This window comes from Schistocerca gregaria, chromosome 1, assembly GCF_023897955.1.
Source record: "Schistocerca gregaria isolate iqSchGreg1 chromosome 1, iqSchGreg1.2, whole genome shotgun sequence".
NCBI classification, from domain to species: domain Eukaryota; kingdom Metazoa; phylum Arthropoda; class Insecta; order Orthoptera; family Acrididae; genus Schistocerca; species Schistocerca gregaria.
This window is the reverse complement of record NC_064920.1, coordinates 1,055,377,154-1,055,395,883: the sequence shown is the minus strand read 5'-3', so window position 1 is coordinate 1,055,395,883 and position 18,730 is coordinate 1,055,377,154.

Sequence of the window (18,730 nt, the reverse complement as noted above, 5' to 3'; positions counted from 1 at the left end):
CTGGATGTTCTGACTTAAACAGGACGCCTGCTTTCTGGCAATATCCTGGTTCGCGTTTTGTATTAACCAAAGGTACTGCCCATTCGTCTTTGCTCGAGATACCATCTCGTGGTGTTCGAAAATTTTGCGCGTTAACGAGAACGTGAGCGCTGAGACGTGTGCATTACATTCGCGAAAGGAACTCATTTGCAACTTTTCGAACCGCCCAAGGTGTCCGCGGCAATGCATTCCATTGTCAACGGAATACAAAACTGCCGAAAGCTATATATATGTTTCATTTAAGCGAATATTAAAGGACCTTCACCACATTTTTAGCGAAGATTTTATTCGGCTAAAATAGCAAATTATCAACCTTGAGATATGCACTACAGCTTGCAAACTATCGTCTTTCTAGACCAATATCGGCAAAAGATCGACTGAAGCGTGAAAGATGGAAGGTAGGGAGTTAGAGTTTAACGTCTCGTTGAAAACGTCGTCAGCGGAAACGAAGCACAAGTTCACATCACGGAAGGATGGGGAAGGACACGGGCCATGCCGTTTTCGAAGAAACCATTCCGGCATTTGCCTGCAGTGATTCTGGAAAATCACGGAAAACCTAAATGTGTGTGGCTAGAAGGTGAATTCAACCGTAGTCCTCCCGAATCCGTTTCCAGTGTGCTAATCACTGTGCTACCTGACTCGGTGAGTGAGCAAATGAATACACACTTCCCTGAAATTTATTTAACAAGGCCAAAGTCGATATACTTCCCTTATCTCCATAATTTTGCCCATTTGAGATGGAGCTGTGTCTTCTGTTGTTCTAGACATCAGTGACAAATGTTTCTTACTATCTAACTTCTCGATTTCTTTATTGCTACTTTATCCTGTATACAAGTGGTCAGGAAGAGCCAGATCCCCGTGGGCAAGTGCCGAGTCACAACATTTCGATTTGGAAATACTTGGGAGGAAATATCAGTTGCCGAATCTCTCATAGAGCCCAATCGAAAGTCATGGTCAGAACGTATCAAGTGGACCGATTTTATTTCTGGTATATTATTGCTCTACTGTAATGAAACTGGTCAAATAGGGGGGGGGGGGGGGAGGAGGGAGGGGAGGGGGAAACTACCATTCTCATTGTCAGATTGTATTTGTCAACATACTCGCCTGAAGGTTAGAAATGCGATTGCATATTAATAGCTTCGGCCAGGCAAAGGATTGTGAGTCGAAGGAACGTTTTCCAGCATTGGTCAGAGCACACTGTCGTATTGGCACCGAAAAAACTGCTCAGCGAATGGTTTGCGGTTCAAGCGGTGTCAGACTTTGTCTCTCAAGGACACCAGGGGAGAGGAGAACGTTTAGCAGCCAGCGATCTCCTCAAATATTTGTAAATCCCCCAGAACTGAGTAAGGAGACCATCATGCCGCATTTCGGTGTTTACTGAATGAAGATTGAATAAGAGGTTAATCAGTTTAAAGCAGCTGAACAAAAGGGAGTCATTTGAGGATATAACTTTCGTTAAGAATATCTAACAATATTACTTAACCAGTCCTGTCCCGCTCAGGTAATGAAGTTTCCACAACTTTTCAAACACCTAGAATAACTTCACCAACCCTATCCCTGCCTCAAAATGGTTAGCAATACACCCCTCACCCCTGTCTATCCCCAATTCTTGAGAACACTGTCTGCTACAGCACCTCTGTTATCATGTCCCAGCGTCCTTAAATTTCGTTCTATATCCCTGTCAACCAAGTTCCCCTCACATACTGTGATATTCACCACTCCTATCAACCTACCCTATCTGCCCCATTCCAAATGTCAGCCCCAACCACCTTTATATAATGCGATTTCATCTAGCCTCGTGCTGCTTTCATTCCACCTTCTGATCCTCCTGATATTCATCTTACATCCTCTCTGACGCCTCGTCTCCTACCCCATTTGTCTGTAAACACCTGACATAGAAAATATTAGTACGAGCCCACTACACGGTCTTCCTTGGAGGTTTCAACATACATCACCTACCTCGAACAACCTTAAGATTTTAGTTTTTAAATCCTTCCCTTTTCTTCGGACAGGTAACAAAGAATCGACATATTTTGCCTGTGACTATAGTTAAGGTTTATTTTCCATGTGTCGTCAGTTTTATATTTACTCGCCGTATGCTGGTGATTGGCCATCTTGATGGCTTACGTTAATGCACATAAACTACCGTTCTAAAATGGCGTAACAGCTGAAGCAGGGCCAGTAGTGGAACTGCGGAAGGAAGATGTTGTCATATTAGAGACTGAAATGTTGGGTTCAACCGGAAAATTTGTGAGCTGCCAGCTCGCTTACATGCTGCAGGAATGCAAATAACTGATGGAGAAAAAAAAATAATGTGTGCCGTGGGCTTGACACCGGTTCTTTTTGGGCTGAAAGCACGCTTCGTGGTGCGACCTGTGCAGGAAACACTAGTAAGTAATACACACACTTTTTAACGAGGACTCGCACTCGCCTTACTTCTTATTAGCTTTGTCTCTGATTAAGTCAGAGTAGTAAGAAGAGATCGAATTTTTATGTAAGTACATATTTTTTCCTTCGCTTCTACACAAATGAAAAGTGTAAATGTTCATGAATTATATTGCAGCATTGATATTACTTCATTTTATCTTTAAATTATTTACATATTTCACAATAACTGCATTTTTACGAACATTGCCTAACGAAAGTAAAGCATCCAGGAGGAGAGGAGGAGGCGGAATGAACAGGCGTCATGTTATTTAAGTGATTACACGTCATAGAGACACCTGCCATGTGTGGACGATGACTATCTTGTTGGAAAATGATGCGACGATGTTATCGCATGAGAGATGACAGATGAGGACATATGATGTCTGCGTCGTCGTAATTTGTTCAGTCACTGCCGGCCGTGGCTTGAAAGCACACGCGATGGTTCCCCACATCATGAGACCAGGAATAACGCCCCTGTAAACAACCAAAACAGCAGAAGAATGGGATATATCCCCAGGTTTCTGACACAAGGGTTGGTAAGGGGTAGTGCAAAACCGAGAATCGTCGCTTAACCCATTTCGACGCTATTCATTACCTCTCCATGCTTCCCAGTATCGGCAACACCTCAGCCGTCTGTGTGCACAGTGTAGCTGTCTCTCCTTGTGGCAGTCACGCGTGCTCTTCCAGAACCCCGACGACTAGTATGCCTTCTCTCACGTTCTCATGCAGTCTAGGATCGGGCCACTGTCACATCTGAATACCTCACCAACGTCCATACTGAACGATACGACCATCCATCAATTGGGGACCCACAATGTGGCTCGTTTTAAACTCTGTCAGTTGCTGACAATGCTGTCTAACCTAAGCATGCAGCATTCCCTGTCCGTCACAGTGATCTGTTAACATCTTACACTGATCACTGCTCCTTGTATCTCCCACCAGGCATGGTATCAACACTAAACAGGTACAACACTGTTGCACTCTGGAGACGGTTCTAACCGTCACAGAGAATTGCAACTCTCGTCACTTACATACCCGCCTATTGCGTGTATGTCTACGAAGTTACATTGACATCCGATCATGTCTTCTTGGTGCTTCATTTTTGTTTGAGCCAGTGTATTTACCCGCCATATACTGGTGGCAGGACAGCTTGTTGGCTTGTGCTAATACACGCCAACTATCGTTTGAAAATAGCATAATAGCCAGGGAAGGTGGCAGAATTTTTTTTTAATATCAGAGATTTAATTTATAGTTTTATTCGAGACCTGTAGAGCAAAAACGTGGCAATGTCAGTCCTCACCCCTGCAGCAGAAATGTAAACCACTGATGAACTAAAATAAATTAATATCCCAATAAGAGACAGAGTGCCACGAGAATTGATTCCGGTATCGTATGGGCTGAAAGAACGGGTGTTTTCGTGGCGTGAGATTCGTAAGAGACACCAGTAATAGATGTAACAAACTAAGAGTGTGTTAAGCAGCGTGAACTTTGGCAGGTATAGTTATTGAAGCGTTTTTTCTTTCAAACATTAAATATCTGCAACATGCGGCTGTTTATTGGCACCTGTAGTAAGTGAATGGACCCACTTATTACGTCTATACAGCAAACTGCGCTGAAAACTTTTCTGTCAGAGCTTAATCAGCTGAAAAGAAATTATTTGTTCTGTTTCACTATCTAACTGGTACTGTTTGAAATTAAATTCCGAACTCTTTCTATTGCAGAGTCCCGAATCCAGAAGTTTAGCCTTTGTGACATCAGTTGTGATGAACGAATGGCTGTGTTATAGCAGAGGTGCTATGAATGATCCATCTCTAAAGACCTTGTCGTCGGCGGGACGTTAAGACCTGTTCTTCCTTCCTTGTTTGCTGGCTGTTAATGTGAGAGTAACTTATACGGACAAATAGGCATAAATTATAATTTAATTATAAGCATGTTGATGACTTATAAGTTACACTAAACAATAGAAAATTTCGTGGATGTTGGAATGCTTAGTTATTGCAATGATTTCCTTTCAATCATTAAATTATTCCAGAATGAGATTTTCACTCTGCAGCGGAGCGTGCGCTGATATGAAACTTCCTGGCAGATTAAAACTGTGTGCCCGACCGAGACTCGAACTCGGGACCTTTGCCTTTCGCGGGCAAGGCAAAGGTCCCGAGTTCGAGTCTCGGTCGGGCACACAGTTTTAATCCGCCAGGAAGTTTCATTAAATTATTTACTACATGCGATGGTCTACTGGCAACTTTTTGAATTGGATGACGCCACCGTTTACCTCCGTTCAGTAAAACGAGCTGAAAAAGTTTTCATTCAACTTTCACCCAGCAGGAATGGAAATTACTTCGTCCGTTTCATGTCTCAGGCACACCGCTTTTGGAATTATATGCCTTTGTGTGCTCTTTGAAACTATTCATATTGAACTCTGGAACTTGACTCTGATTTGAGCAGATTACATGTGTCCCGTCTTGTCTGTCACGACACCTCAACTTTCCCGCGCGGTATCTTTAGCAAGCTACGCTTATCCTGTTGCGACTCTTAGTGGGAAGTTAAATCACACGGAAAATTCCTTTTAGCGGGTTTACGGTAACTGAAATTGCTGTGTTCTTCGAGTTTCACCTCACGATATTTCCAAGAAGCGGTGGCTGAGCTGCAACAAAGCCGGCTTCTAATGTCACAATAAACCACGGGAGCAATTCGTGCCGCGGTTCCTGGCCGTTTAACCTACTGAGGCCAGGCCATCTCAGCCCACGAACTTATGGTAACGCTGCTACATGGCGTTGTAGCCTCACCAGAATATCTCTAACCACGATTCCTTTCTCTTTTCCGATACAACAAAGACACACATGCTAAGATTTGTGTTATATATATTACACTATCTGTCAGCAAAAACCGCAAATGCAAAATTTATGTTTCTAGTATTTCGTCATATCGTGTGCTGTTTTACGGAAGTGAGAAATGGGCGCAAGAATGGATGAAAGCAGGCGAAGGTTTTGGAATGTGGTATTACAAAAGAAACGGAGTCGAGAACCATATCCCCATTTAGTTGCATAGCAGTATTTTCTTGTTTAGCTTCTTATTACTTAATAATTTGCTGACTGCTAATATTTATAGAACCTATATCAGCCAGAACTATTTATCAAGTGACTTGAAATGTATTTTTTGTGAATATAATTTTATTTTCTGTATTTAAAAACAGATGTAAAATGAACCAAATAAAACTGGAAAGTCTTTTTGACAAATTGATCAATGTTTATCAATTTCTACATAATTCGAAAAAAGTGTCAATAATGAGGTGAAAAAGCAGCACTCCCTTCCGACATTTTATGCTTGCCAGCAGTTTCTGAAGGGTGAAAAAGTTTCTTTCCTTTGATCCGGAGTGAAACTAAGTCACAATAAGTTCAGCTTACGTGAATACATAGAAAGAAGGATCCTTTATTGTATGATTATATGATAGGTGAACAAACACTGGTATCAGTTCTGTAAAATATCTGGGAGTATGCGTACGTAACGATCATATAAAATTAATTGTTGGTAAGTCGGGTGCCAGGTTGAGATTCATTGGGAGAGTCCTTAGAAAATGTAATCCATCAACAAAGGAGATGGCTTACAAAACGCTCGTTCGGCCTATACTTGAGTATTGCACATCAGTGTGGGGTCCGTACCAGATCGGGTTGACGGAGGAGATAGAGAAGATTCAAAGAAGAGCGGCGCGTTTCGTCACAGGTTTATTTGGTAAGCGAAATAGCGTTACGGAGATGTTTAGCAAACTCAAGTGGCAGACTCTTCAAGAGAGACGCTCTGCATCGCGGTGTGGCTTGCTGTCCAGGTTTCGAGAGGGTGCGTTTCAGAATGAGGTAGCGAATATATTGCTTCCCCCTACTTAGACCTCCCGAGGTGATCACGAATGTAAAATTAGAGAAATTCGAGAGGGCACGGAGACTTTCTGGCAGTCGCTCTTCCCGCGAACCATACGCAAGTAGAACAGGAAAGGGAGGCAATGTCAGTGGCACGTAAAGAGCCCTCCGCCACACACCATTGGGTGGCTTGCGGAGTATAAATGTAGATGTAGATATAGATGCAGCTTCATATTTTGTATGTTCAGTGTTATTAAAAACCATTCTTATGACGTTACTAAAGATTTTAAATATTTGTAAAAGATGACTGCGGAGAATGTAACCTGAAATTTTCTGGTTAGGTTATGCTGATAACCTCGACGTTAAACGTCCGTGACCTCCTCTTTAATATTATGGAAAAAATAAGGATATATCACAGAGAAATCAAGGAATGGTGTTAGCTTCAAAAATCCAGAAGATTAAATTAAAGAAACTGGAAGGAAACTGTTAACAGACCAGAATTTGTGAGCTTTAGAACATATGAGACACTGCAATATAAAGCTTGCGACACAATGTGGTTGTAACAAGGTCGCAATTCCTCGACTGTGCAGGTCAAATAAATGCTATCAAGGAGAAAAAAGACACTGAGTTCATGTCGCATTCTTCCTAAACTGATCAAACAGTGCTTAGACGCATTCCAGAGACGAATCTCAAGAAGGAAACGGCCTAGAAGAAATCTGTGCTGACTAAGAAACACATCGCAGACTAGATTCAGTTTGTTAACATGTATGAAGACCAGACCATTGGAAGACTAGGATAGAGCAATTTTCTCTGACGAAAATGTTTATGGTAGTGATGCTGGCTCACAATTCTGGGTAGAGACAGGAGAGGGGCTGAACATTGAGTGTGTTATTCAAATCAAACAGTTCTGTGAAAATGTTAAGGCATTTGGTTCCTTACGATCCAAATGGACTGTAAAGTTAAAAGTAAAGACAGCATACTGTGAGGTCATGGCAGAGGGAGTAACGGAACACTTGTATGAAACTTTCCAGTGGTATAAATTTATTTTTCAAGATGACACTGCTTACTCCCACCGATTAAGGTTTGGACAGAGTGTTTTGAATGCTTAGGGTTTCCAGAGACTTCGGTGGGCAGTAACCTCTCACGACTTGAACCCTATTGAAAAATCTCGTCCGAAACGTCAAAGAAGTTACACCAATATTGCTGTGCATCTGAAACGGAGCTGATAAAAAAAGATAGTGCTTATACGCTACCACGAAACAGAGCCTACGTTGTATGAATATCTGGTTCATTTGATGCCGAGAAGAATCCGGTCTCTGACGGAATGTTGTGGTAGGTCCACAAAATATCAGAAGATTCCAGTGAGGTATCCTCGGCTAAGGGTCGACATATGAAACGTCCCCTTAGAAAAATTTATACTAGACTGGTCTATATGAAACCTCCCCTTAGAACAATTTATACAAGACTGTTCTTAAACTGACACACAATATTTTTAGCGCAACGCAATCTGACTTTCAAAAATCCCTACAAACGAATGGCCCTGACTAACATTAACCTATACGTTTCACAAATCACTTACCTCACAAAAATCATCGTTACTCAAGCTACTACAATACCGCGAGCGCCACTACTGCCAGCTAAATAAAAGATTCAAACTACGGAAGGCACTAACTACTGATAGGCATAGTTAGCAAATGAAAGATTTTAATAGAGAACAAACAATGTATTTACCTTAATAGTCATAATATATATATCAGTTCATGAAACCAATTCTTACAAATTTCAAAACTCCGCCATCTCTCTCCCCACGTCCACCACAGCTGGCGGCTCACCTCCAACTGCGCAACGCTATGCGCTGTTAGCATCCAGCTGCCCAACACTACAATGGCACACAACAATGCAAACCAGCCACAGACTGCACACGGCACAGCCAGTGATTTTTCATACAGAGCGCTACGTGGCGTTACCAATAAGAAAACGTAAACAGCCTACTTACAAAATGTTGACTTTTTTAATATAAATAAACCTTAGTTCACTACTGATAAAGCTGCATTCAAGAAAACTGTCATTGGCAGGAACACGGTATTTATGTAGAGTTGCCAGTGCTAACAGACTAGCAGCACTGCGTGAAATAACTACAGAAATCAGTGTTGGGTGTACAACGAAAGTATCCGAGTTAATGGGCAATGGCAGCAGACGACCGACGCAAGTTCCTAACTTCACAACATCGCCTCTCCTGGTCTCATGGTCATGTGGGTTGCACCACAGACGACTGGAAAACGGTGGCCTGTTGAGTCCCTATTTCAGTTGGTAAGAGCTGGTGGTATAGCTCGAGTGTGACGAAGAGCCCATGAAGCTATAGACGCATGTTGTCGACAAGGCACTGCACAATCTGGTGATGACTCCATAATGGTGTCGGCAGTGATTATATGGAATGGACTGGGTACTTTGGTTTTACTAAATGGATCATTGACTGGAAATAGTTACGTTCGGCTACCTGGAGACCATTTGCAGCCTTTCATAGGCTTCATGTTGCCAAAAGCTGTGGAATTTTTATGAATGGCCTGAGGTCATCAGTCCCCTAGACTTAGAACTACTTAAACCTAACTAACATAAGGACATCACACACATCCAAGCCCACGAACCTGCGACCGTAGCAGCAGCGCGGTTCCGGACTGAAGCGCCTAGAACCGCTCGTCCACAGCGGCCGGCATTGCTTGGAGGAAAAATTCCCTACTCTTCCAGTATGCATTGTAGGATAGCTGGTGCAGTCAGCAGCCTATCACAATTAATTAAGATACAAACGATGTTGGTAGTTGAAAGTAGAAATGTGATGATGAAATTGCACTTTCCTTGTGACAAATAAGTGATAACAGACTGTATCGTTGGTTGAGAAACCGTCTGTGAGGAGGATGGATGTACCGCCTTTTCGACAGCCAAACTTGTATTTAAAGCAGACGGCGCAGAAGTCCAATAAATTTTTCTCAAGCAGATGAGCCGTACTGTAGAGGGGCAAATATTAAATTGATTATGGACAGCAACTGTAATTACTCCATGTGTATTAACAAAGGACGCATCTTAGTCTGGAGGAGAAGGACTGTAAAAAATTAGACGAACCAGCACTCCTTAATAAGGGTCACAAGGATCAGTTAGCCTGCCTAATTAACAGTTGCTATGAAGTCTACGAGGAAAAGTCTGGTCGTGTAAAGGGTTATATGTGCCACCTTGAAATTTAACCACATAAGACCTTCTGCCACACTTTCTGTTTAATCCCCTGGGACCTCAAATCTGCAGTAGAAGAAGAGATGAACCGAATGGTTTTGTGAAACTTAATTGAAACTTCGAGCAGCCGCTACTGTAGCCAGCCTCTCGTGCTAACGAAACATGACGGAGAAGTTTGCGTAGTACTTGCGCCCAAATGATTAGTAAAATAATCGTTCCAATACGTACACATTCGCCGGCCGCGGTGGTCTCGCGGTTCTAGGCGCGCAGTGCGGAACAGTGCGACCGCTACAGTCGCAGGTTCGAATCCTGCCTCGGGCATGGATGTGTGTGATGTCCTTAGGGTAGTTAGGTTTAAGTAGTTCTAAGTTCTAGGGGACTAATGACCACAGCAGTTGAGTCCCATAGTGCTCAGAGCCATTTGAACCATTTGAATGTACACACTCTAAGAACACTGATGAGTTAGCGCAAAAGTGCAAAATGGGCAGTTATTATAGGAAGATACTGGCAGCAAATGCGAAAATCCACTGATTTAAGCGATCTTGACAAAAGGAACATAGATGTGGGATTGGCTGGTAACAATAATCTCTGAAACGGCGAAACTGTCGTGAGCACCAATGGAAAGTGGTTGAACAACGGTGAAACCACGAGATGGCCATTTGGTTCTGGATGAGCACATCTCACAGCAAAACGAATAGATCGGAGGTTCCTCCACTATGTAATCCAGGATAGACACGATCTGCGTCAGATCTCAGGACAGAGTACAGTACTGCTGCAGGCACAAGTGTTTCAAAGCACGGCGTTCAAAGGCCATTACTGAGCATGGAGCTCCAGGTAACGCAACCCCTACATTTGCCTATGTTGACTAAATGACATCATCACATAGGATTGTAGTGGGCACAACAGCATTGAGTTTTCACTATGGATCAAGGAAATGTGTCACCTGTTAATCACATTTCTTGCTGCACCAAGTTGATGTTTCGGTCTTTACACGCCGTCGTCCAGGCAAATAGCTACACAAAACGTGCACTGCGCCTCAGGTACAGCCCAGGGAGGACAGAATTATGCAGTGGGGTACACTGAGTTGAGCTTCCATGGGATCTGTGGTGGTAATCGAATGCATCATGACAGTAGTGAACTACATGAACATTAATGCTTAGTCCCTGCATCTCTTTATGCTTGAAGTCTCCCCCTGTGGCTGTGGCATTTTCCAGCAGGATAACTGCCCTCATTGCAAGGTCAGAATCTTGCTACATTGGATTGAGGGGCGTTATAGTGGACTCGTATTGATGTCTTGGCCAGAAAACGTATCTACTGGAACACACATCGGGAGCCAGCTGCGAGCCAATGACCCATCATCCCGTAATTTGCGCGAATTGCTTCAGCTACGCTTAGACATCTGGTGCCACATATTTCTGGAATCCTATCAAGGACTTGTAGAATCCATGCCATGCAGAATCTCTCTTGCACTGTATTTCAAGAGACGAACAACACTCCATTGAATAGGTGATCATTCTGTTTTGGCTCGTTGGTGAATATGCAGGAAGAGGCTGTCATCTTAATGTAAGCGCCACAGTAATCATGCAAGCTTTGGATTATGTGTTGAGACCAACATTGAGAGGTCGCTTGACGCACTTTGTGGACCATCTGTTAATAGCAAAAGCCACCTGCGAGGAATAACTAGAGCTATTAAACAAACTACTAGAGGCTTTTAGAAAACTAGAGCAACGGAAAATTTGCAAAAGTCACACTTTGCCTCGGATAAGACGAGGTTTCTGGGCCATTCTGATCCTGAGGAGATTTGCTCGGTTGAGAACTTCCCATCCCACGAGCAAAACAAACAACTTTTGACGATTCGTGCCTGATCAGTCATTTGATGTAAACGCATTGTTGATTAAGTTGCTGAAGAATGTCACCTTGCACTGGCCAAGAGAATGTAATGATAATTTAATGCAGTCAAATGGCATTTTACAATACAAGCTGTTGTACCATCCAGACATGTCACTAGATTTTGATCTCATGACAGACGCCTCTTCAGTCGCATTAAGAGTATGCTATTCCAGAGGAGTACGACAGACGGGTAGCCAAATGCTTTCCTAACAGCATTTGGTAGCAGAACGTTTTCACCTTGCGAAAGGTCATACACTTAGAACAGGAAATGCTGGCAGTGGTCCGGGCTTTCGGCAAATTGAATTACTATCTGTCTGGAGCCAACACAACATTGTATTGTGAACGTCAGTCTCTAACGTTCTTATGAATTAATGTATTCCATGCTGTCAAGATAAATACTGGCACTGCAAGAATACAATTTTAAAATCGTGTATATAAGTAGGAAGGAGAATATAGTAGTGGATGCCCTATAGAGACTTCCCAAAGGCTTAGGTCCAGAAACAGGTGTGGATGAACAAATCGGTGATATACCTATTTTGTTGACATAGGTAAAGCAGATATACCTTGAACTTTCACAGAGTATGCCTGTATTCCAAGAACAATACGACCCTTGGTAAAACGTTAGGCTCTCGCTGCAACACCAACAAGAGCACAGAATGACCAGGTTTTATAAGATCGTAAATCAACAATTGTTTCATCGTAAGAATGAGAATTTAGAAGGCTAGTGTGTTTTCGTTCCTCAAGAGAGCATCAGATCTGTCTCCGCTCGAGACATAAGGGGCTTCATCGGACAATTCCGGCTTCTGGCACAATCAACATTAAGTGTCCCTGTATTGACTGACCAAGTGCATCAGACCTGGAACTCTATTCCACAAACTGATATCTGGCACCTGTACAACATAATGCATTCACGTTTTTATGCTTACATTCAACATTCTGGCAGTTAGACCAGTTATTAATTTAGCACCATTTCACATCCTCGTAGGCCACTTGGATTGTTGTTCCATGTCTAGTTAAAATCTAATTTATGACCCTCGATGTTATTCTAGTATTTGTTAAGATCGAATTTGTTACACAATTAATTATACCTATTGCTACTAAGGTGGCTGCATTTAGACCACTCTTATGATTATGTTTACGACCAAATACGGCTGACGCTATCTAAACGTGGCCTCTTCTATAATTACGACATTCTTACCTTTATCACTGCGATTTATGACTGGAGATGGGTGCTGGGTGTTTTCCCAACAAAGCCTTATCTTAATTTGTATGATTTCATACCCCATATGTCTGATACACTATCAGGTTTCGCAAGGTATGTCATGCATAAAGACATTGCTGTAGATTTATGAAACTGAGAGAAAATTAATAAAGAAACTCTGTAAAAATTAAAAACTTACTGCAGGTCACATACAAGACATCACTAAATTACCCTATGGAGGTGCATGATCAAATAGCATTGTTAGCCTATGGTTCCATGCTCAACAATTAGTAAAGGTGTTTTTTCTACAGTCACACTGTGAAAACCACCACTGAGATAGGTTAGGAACTGTTCTATGTTTATTTAAAACAGACAAAATGCGCGAAGGTCTCTCCATGGTCTGCTCACTCAATGTGTCCAATCAGGTGTGCTGATGCTGGAGAGTCCAACTGCACCATGTGTATTCTGTAGCGCCAGCTGTATATACATACCTTCGTCACTCAAGAGATGAGTGCAAGCAGACACCATACCTCATTACTATGTTCTTCTCATTACAAGACCAGGAATGCGACTGCAGGACAAACCAGACAGGGAATGGATGAGAGCACATGTTAATAAACAAGTTTCTTGTCACACCCAGCAGCAGAAGCAGAAAAGCATCTTTTCACACCATAACGAGCCTGTGGCATGACCTCCGTCTATAAACAGTGGCTCCCAATCTTACAGTTTATGACCGTCTAATTCCGTAACTGTAATATATTGGAAGGATGAGACATTTAAATTAAAAGAATTCTCTTGTATAGAGCTCTACACGCATTGTCTAAGTGGTTCTGATCGACCTCTGTAAATCACACACACACACACACACACACACACACACACACCGGCGGATATATATATATATATATATATATATATATATATATATATATATATATATATATATGTGTGTGTGTGTGTGTGTGTGTGTGTGTATGTGTGGGTGAGTCTTCTATGATGGCGTGTATGGCTGAGCTTCTTGCAGGAAATGTATGGAAGGCCACTATCACAAAAAGCAAGATATCTATGGCTACTGGTGTGAGAGGTACCATTTACTGCTTAGAATAAGGATACAGGCACCGTTTTGAAAGAAGTCAAAATAACAGAACAGCCCACAAAATTCTTAAGAATGCATAAAAAAGGAAGTTTAGTTATTGTTTCAAAATATAAGAGGACTGATTAATAAGGTAGAAGAGCTTCTTATCTGTTTGAAGAATTTAAAGAGGTCTGAAGATATGGGCATTTCTACATCTACATGATTACTCTGCAATTCACGTTTAAGTACTTGGCAGGGGGTTTATTGAACCACAATCATATTATCTCCCTACCATTCCACTCCCGAAAAGCGAGCGGGAAAAACGAACTCCTGAACCTTTCTGTTCGAGCTCTGATTTCTCTTATTTTATTTTGATGATCATTCCTAGCTATGTAGGTTGGGCTCAACAAAATATTTTCGCATTCGGAAGAGAAAGTTGGTGACTGAAATTTCGTAAATAGATCTCGCCGGGATGAAAAAGTCTTTGCTTTAATGACTTCCATCCGAACTCGCGTATCATATCTGCCACACTCTCTCCCCTATTAAGTGATAATACAAAGCGAGCTGCCCTTTTTTGCACCCTTTCGATGTCCTCCGTCAATCCCACCTGGTAAGGATCCCACTCTGGGCAGCAGTATTCTAACAGAGGACGAACGAGTGTAGTGTAAGCTGTCTCTTTAGTGTACTTGTTGAATCTTCTAAGTGTCCTGCCAATGAAATGCAACCTTTGGCTCGCCTTCCCGACAATATTATCTATGTGAACAGCTGAAGTTGTTCGTAATTTTAACACCCAGGTACTTAGTTGAATTGACAGCCTTGAGAATTTTACTATTTATCGAGTAATCGAATTCCAGCGGATTTCTTTTGGAACTCATGTGGATCACCTCACACTTTTCGTTATTTAGCGTCAACTTCCACCTGCCACACCATACAGCAATCTTTTCTAAATCGATTTGCAACTGATACTGGTCTTCGGATGACCTTACTAGACGGTATATTACAGCATCATCTGTGAACAACTTAAGAGAACTGCTCAGATTGTCACCAGGTCATTTATATAGATCAGGAACAGCAGAGGTCTCAGGACGCTTCCCTGGGGAACACCTGATATCACTTCAGTTTTACTCGATGATTTGCCGTCTATTATTACGAATTGAGACCTTCCTGACAGGAAATCACGAATCCAGTCGCACAACTGAGACGATACCCCATACGCCCGCAGCTTGATCACCATATAACGACAGAGTTAGATAAGCTACATATAAAAGGTTACCCTGTAGTATCTTACTCATGCAGAGGTAATGTGGAAAAGGGAGGAGTTGTTACATGTATTAAGATAGAACACAAGTTCAAAAACATGGAGACAAGTACAGTTTGTAGTGATAAGCACACTGAACTATATGCTTGTGAATTAATATTGAAAAATTATTTTAATTGTAAATGTATGTAGATCCCCATTGGGCAATTTTGAACTGTTTATTAGGAATGTGGATTCGTTGCTATGCTACCTGTCAAACTGCTGTATGCAGTTAACAGTGTGTGGCGACTTCACTGTTGAGGGTTTAGATAGGAAAAAGTACCAGGAAAGCTTATTTGTATCCTTCAGTTTGATCTCAATAATCAACTTTCCAACAATGGTCGAAAAAGACAATAGAATCCCAGTTGACAATTAATTGAAATGTGATGCCGTCAAACACCTATTTAAGAAATTTGGTAGGAGAGATGTCAATAACTACCGATCTGTTTTACAGCTGACATCATTTTCCAAAGTTTTATAGAAGGTGGTTGATTCAATAGTAATATCTCACCTGAGCAACAATAATTTCTCCAGCGAATCACAGTCTGAATTTCAGAAAGCCCCATTTACATTTACAATCAGCAAAATTACTGGCATTAAGTGATAAAATAACGCCGGTTCGTGTTCTTTGCGGCTTACTTATGGCATCTGGTGTGAAACACAAATTCTCCTGGATAAACTGAGGTTTTATGTAATTGATGTTATAGCCAGTCAATGGATAACGTCGTATCTAACCGGAAGAAAGCAGGAGGTTGTACTTAGTAATTCAGCCAATGCAAACGGGGAGATTCCTCTGAATAGGAAAAATCACCTATTGAGTTCCCCAAGGCTCAATCTTAGATCGTCCATTGTTTGTCATCTGTGTTAACGATCTCCCATCGAATACAGATTAAATAGAATTAGTTCTTTTGCAGATTGACACTAGTACTGTAATCAATCCAGCACTGCATACAGTAAAGAGAAAAATGGTAAACGATATTCATAATAGTGTCATTGACTGGTTTTCTGCCAAAGGTATCGCTCCAAATTTTAAAAAGACGCTATATATTACGATCTGCACATCTAGAGGTATTAGACCAGTGATAAGTTTAAGACACGGCAAGTAAATAATAAACAGAGTGGAAGTTTCGAAAATATTAGTTGTCTCTGTTTATGAGAATTTGAAGTACAAGAAACATATTTTGGAACACCTAAAAGAAATTAGTCAGCGACATTTGCACTAAGAATAATTGAAAATCTTGGTGAGTGAAGATCAGTACGTTGACATGTTTTTCATATTTTTTCAATAAATTTGTATGGAATAATGCCCTGGAGATACTCATACTATTTTAAGAAAGAAAGCCTTCGTTGCTCAAACTTGTGTGATAATAATAATACGTGGTGCTCACCGACGATCATCTTGTAAACATCTGTAATCGTATTAGGGCATTGTGTCTGGTGCTTGACAGTATACTTATTCCTTCACAAAGTTTGTTGTAAATAATCCACTGTAGTTCAAAAGAAACAGTAACACACATTGTTACAGTACTAGAAGGAAACTGACATTCATTGTACTCGTGCAAAATAATGCATGGAATATGAAACTAACTAACTCCGTCATATATATCACGCATGTACTGTATTATTTGATGTATAATGCGCCCGACATCGCTATGTAGTGTATGTTTAAAAAAAATGAGACTGGCAGTTGAAAAAATGTTATTTTATAACTGATTCCTCTGCAAAGAAAGAGGCTGACAGTGCCGTAAGTAAGTATTACATCTGCAACTGGTATATAGTCTAAATTTAGAAAAGAAAGTTATGACTGGCACTACAAAAACAGTAATTTTGTAAACAAACCCATTACCTACATCTCATTCCAAAATTAGATATAGTTAACGAACTATTGGTCAGAGCCTCTAGGTAACATGTGCAGATCATTTGTGACCATTTGCCAGGTACACAATCAGCCTCAGAGTTGTTCGCACATTCGCATACGGAATTCCCACGCAGGTTTCTCATTTCCACATTACAAATTGTATGCTATGCGTTTTAAGTGTTTATTTTGATCTTTTGAAATCTCATATTCTCGTTGATTCTCGTGGTATTTGATCACAATGCCAAAGTATCTTTGCATAAGAAAACTGTCTTATACCATACAGATCTATATCACAACGAGAAAAATATACTGCCTCTATTGTAGCTTCTACTACTGGAGTTTACAACGCATCTCTATAATGGCTCTTTGTTTGATTTCCTGGATCTGTATTATTTATTGTACCTGGTAAGGATCCTACACTATTGAGAACTGCTCGAAGACAATTAGTCTATAACTGTTTCGTAAGACAGTCCTTTCGTGGAGGAATTTCATTTCTTTAAGATATTTCCAGTGATCATCATCAAGGGATATTTCCAGTGAACATCAGCAAGGCATCTGATTTTTCTAGAAGTTATGTTATGTGCTCGTTATACTTTAGGTCAGTTCTGACGGCACATAGTGTATGTGAATGTGTAGGCAAATGCATCGGAAAGCAAAAGTTATAGCTTCCTACTGTCTAGGAGTATACGGCAAAGGAAATGGGCAAACATCTCACATCTTCTCCGCCAAATAATTTCAAAGCGGAGCACACAAATTCTGGTACCATCATGACGATCTGCTTCTTCCACTGCAAGAGCCCTCTTCTCTTCATTTTCTTCTGGAGTGGAAGCTCAATTAATGCGCAGCGCCGTGAATACGCTTTGTGGAAAGTACTTTGCGCCATAAAGTCAAAATATCAAGGAACGCTGTAGGATTGAATCATCCTGTTGTACGATAACATCCGTCCTACACTGCCGCAGAAAATAAAAATAAAACAACAAAGCTGGGAATATTTTCTAAGTTAAATGAAGGGTGATATACATGGGAAACAAACTAAGATGCTGAAACACCTTGATAAAAATGAAAGACATATGGTTCAAATTAATCCCATTTCAGAAAATGATATGTTGGATTGTTGTCAAAATCTATGGACATCATTGAACTTGCTGTGCGAGTGTTTGCCAACTTCGGGGCGAGAGCAGTCCAGTACTGATAAAGCAGTGGTGTTCATCCACACACGAATCTAAAAAAAATTAACACGCATTGGTTACTTAAATGTGAAAATTGCACTTCGAAACGAACATGTTGATCTTATATTAATGGAAGATCTAGAAGTTGTATTAGAAAGATCTAAATACGGAAAATCCACAGGGGAAGACAACCTCAGTGTGAAATTATTTAAATATGCATCCGAAAAATTACTCACAAAACTATTTAAGTTTATAAATACTTGTTGGAAATACAGCAACGTACCACAGGCCTGAAAATCAGCAATTCTTATCCCATTATTTAAGAAAAGGGATACAAAAAATGTAACATTGTAGAAGTATTTTTCTTCTGAACTTTGTATACGAGATAAATGCAAAACTATTAACAAACAGACTAAACGTATTTTCGGGAACGTCTCTTGCTGAAGAACAGAATGGGTTTCAGATGAGAAGCTCACTCACTCACTCACTCACTTATAGCACGGACTGATCATCGAGGCCGATGTGGCAGGAGTCCAAGCAGCGAAGTTGATGTTCCTCCTTGGTAGGCTCTGGTGATATCGATGGCCTCTGGTATGGATGGTCCTCATGCTACTTCCGAGGTCACTCGAAGTAGGCGATGGCGGCTGCGTCCTCTGGAACAGGGTTTATTCTGCCGGAACGCCACTTCTCCTCTAGCCACT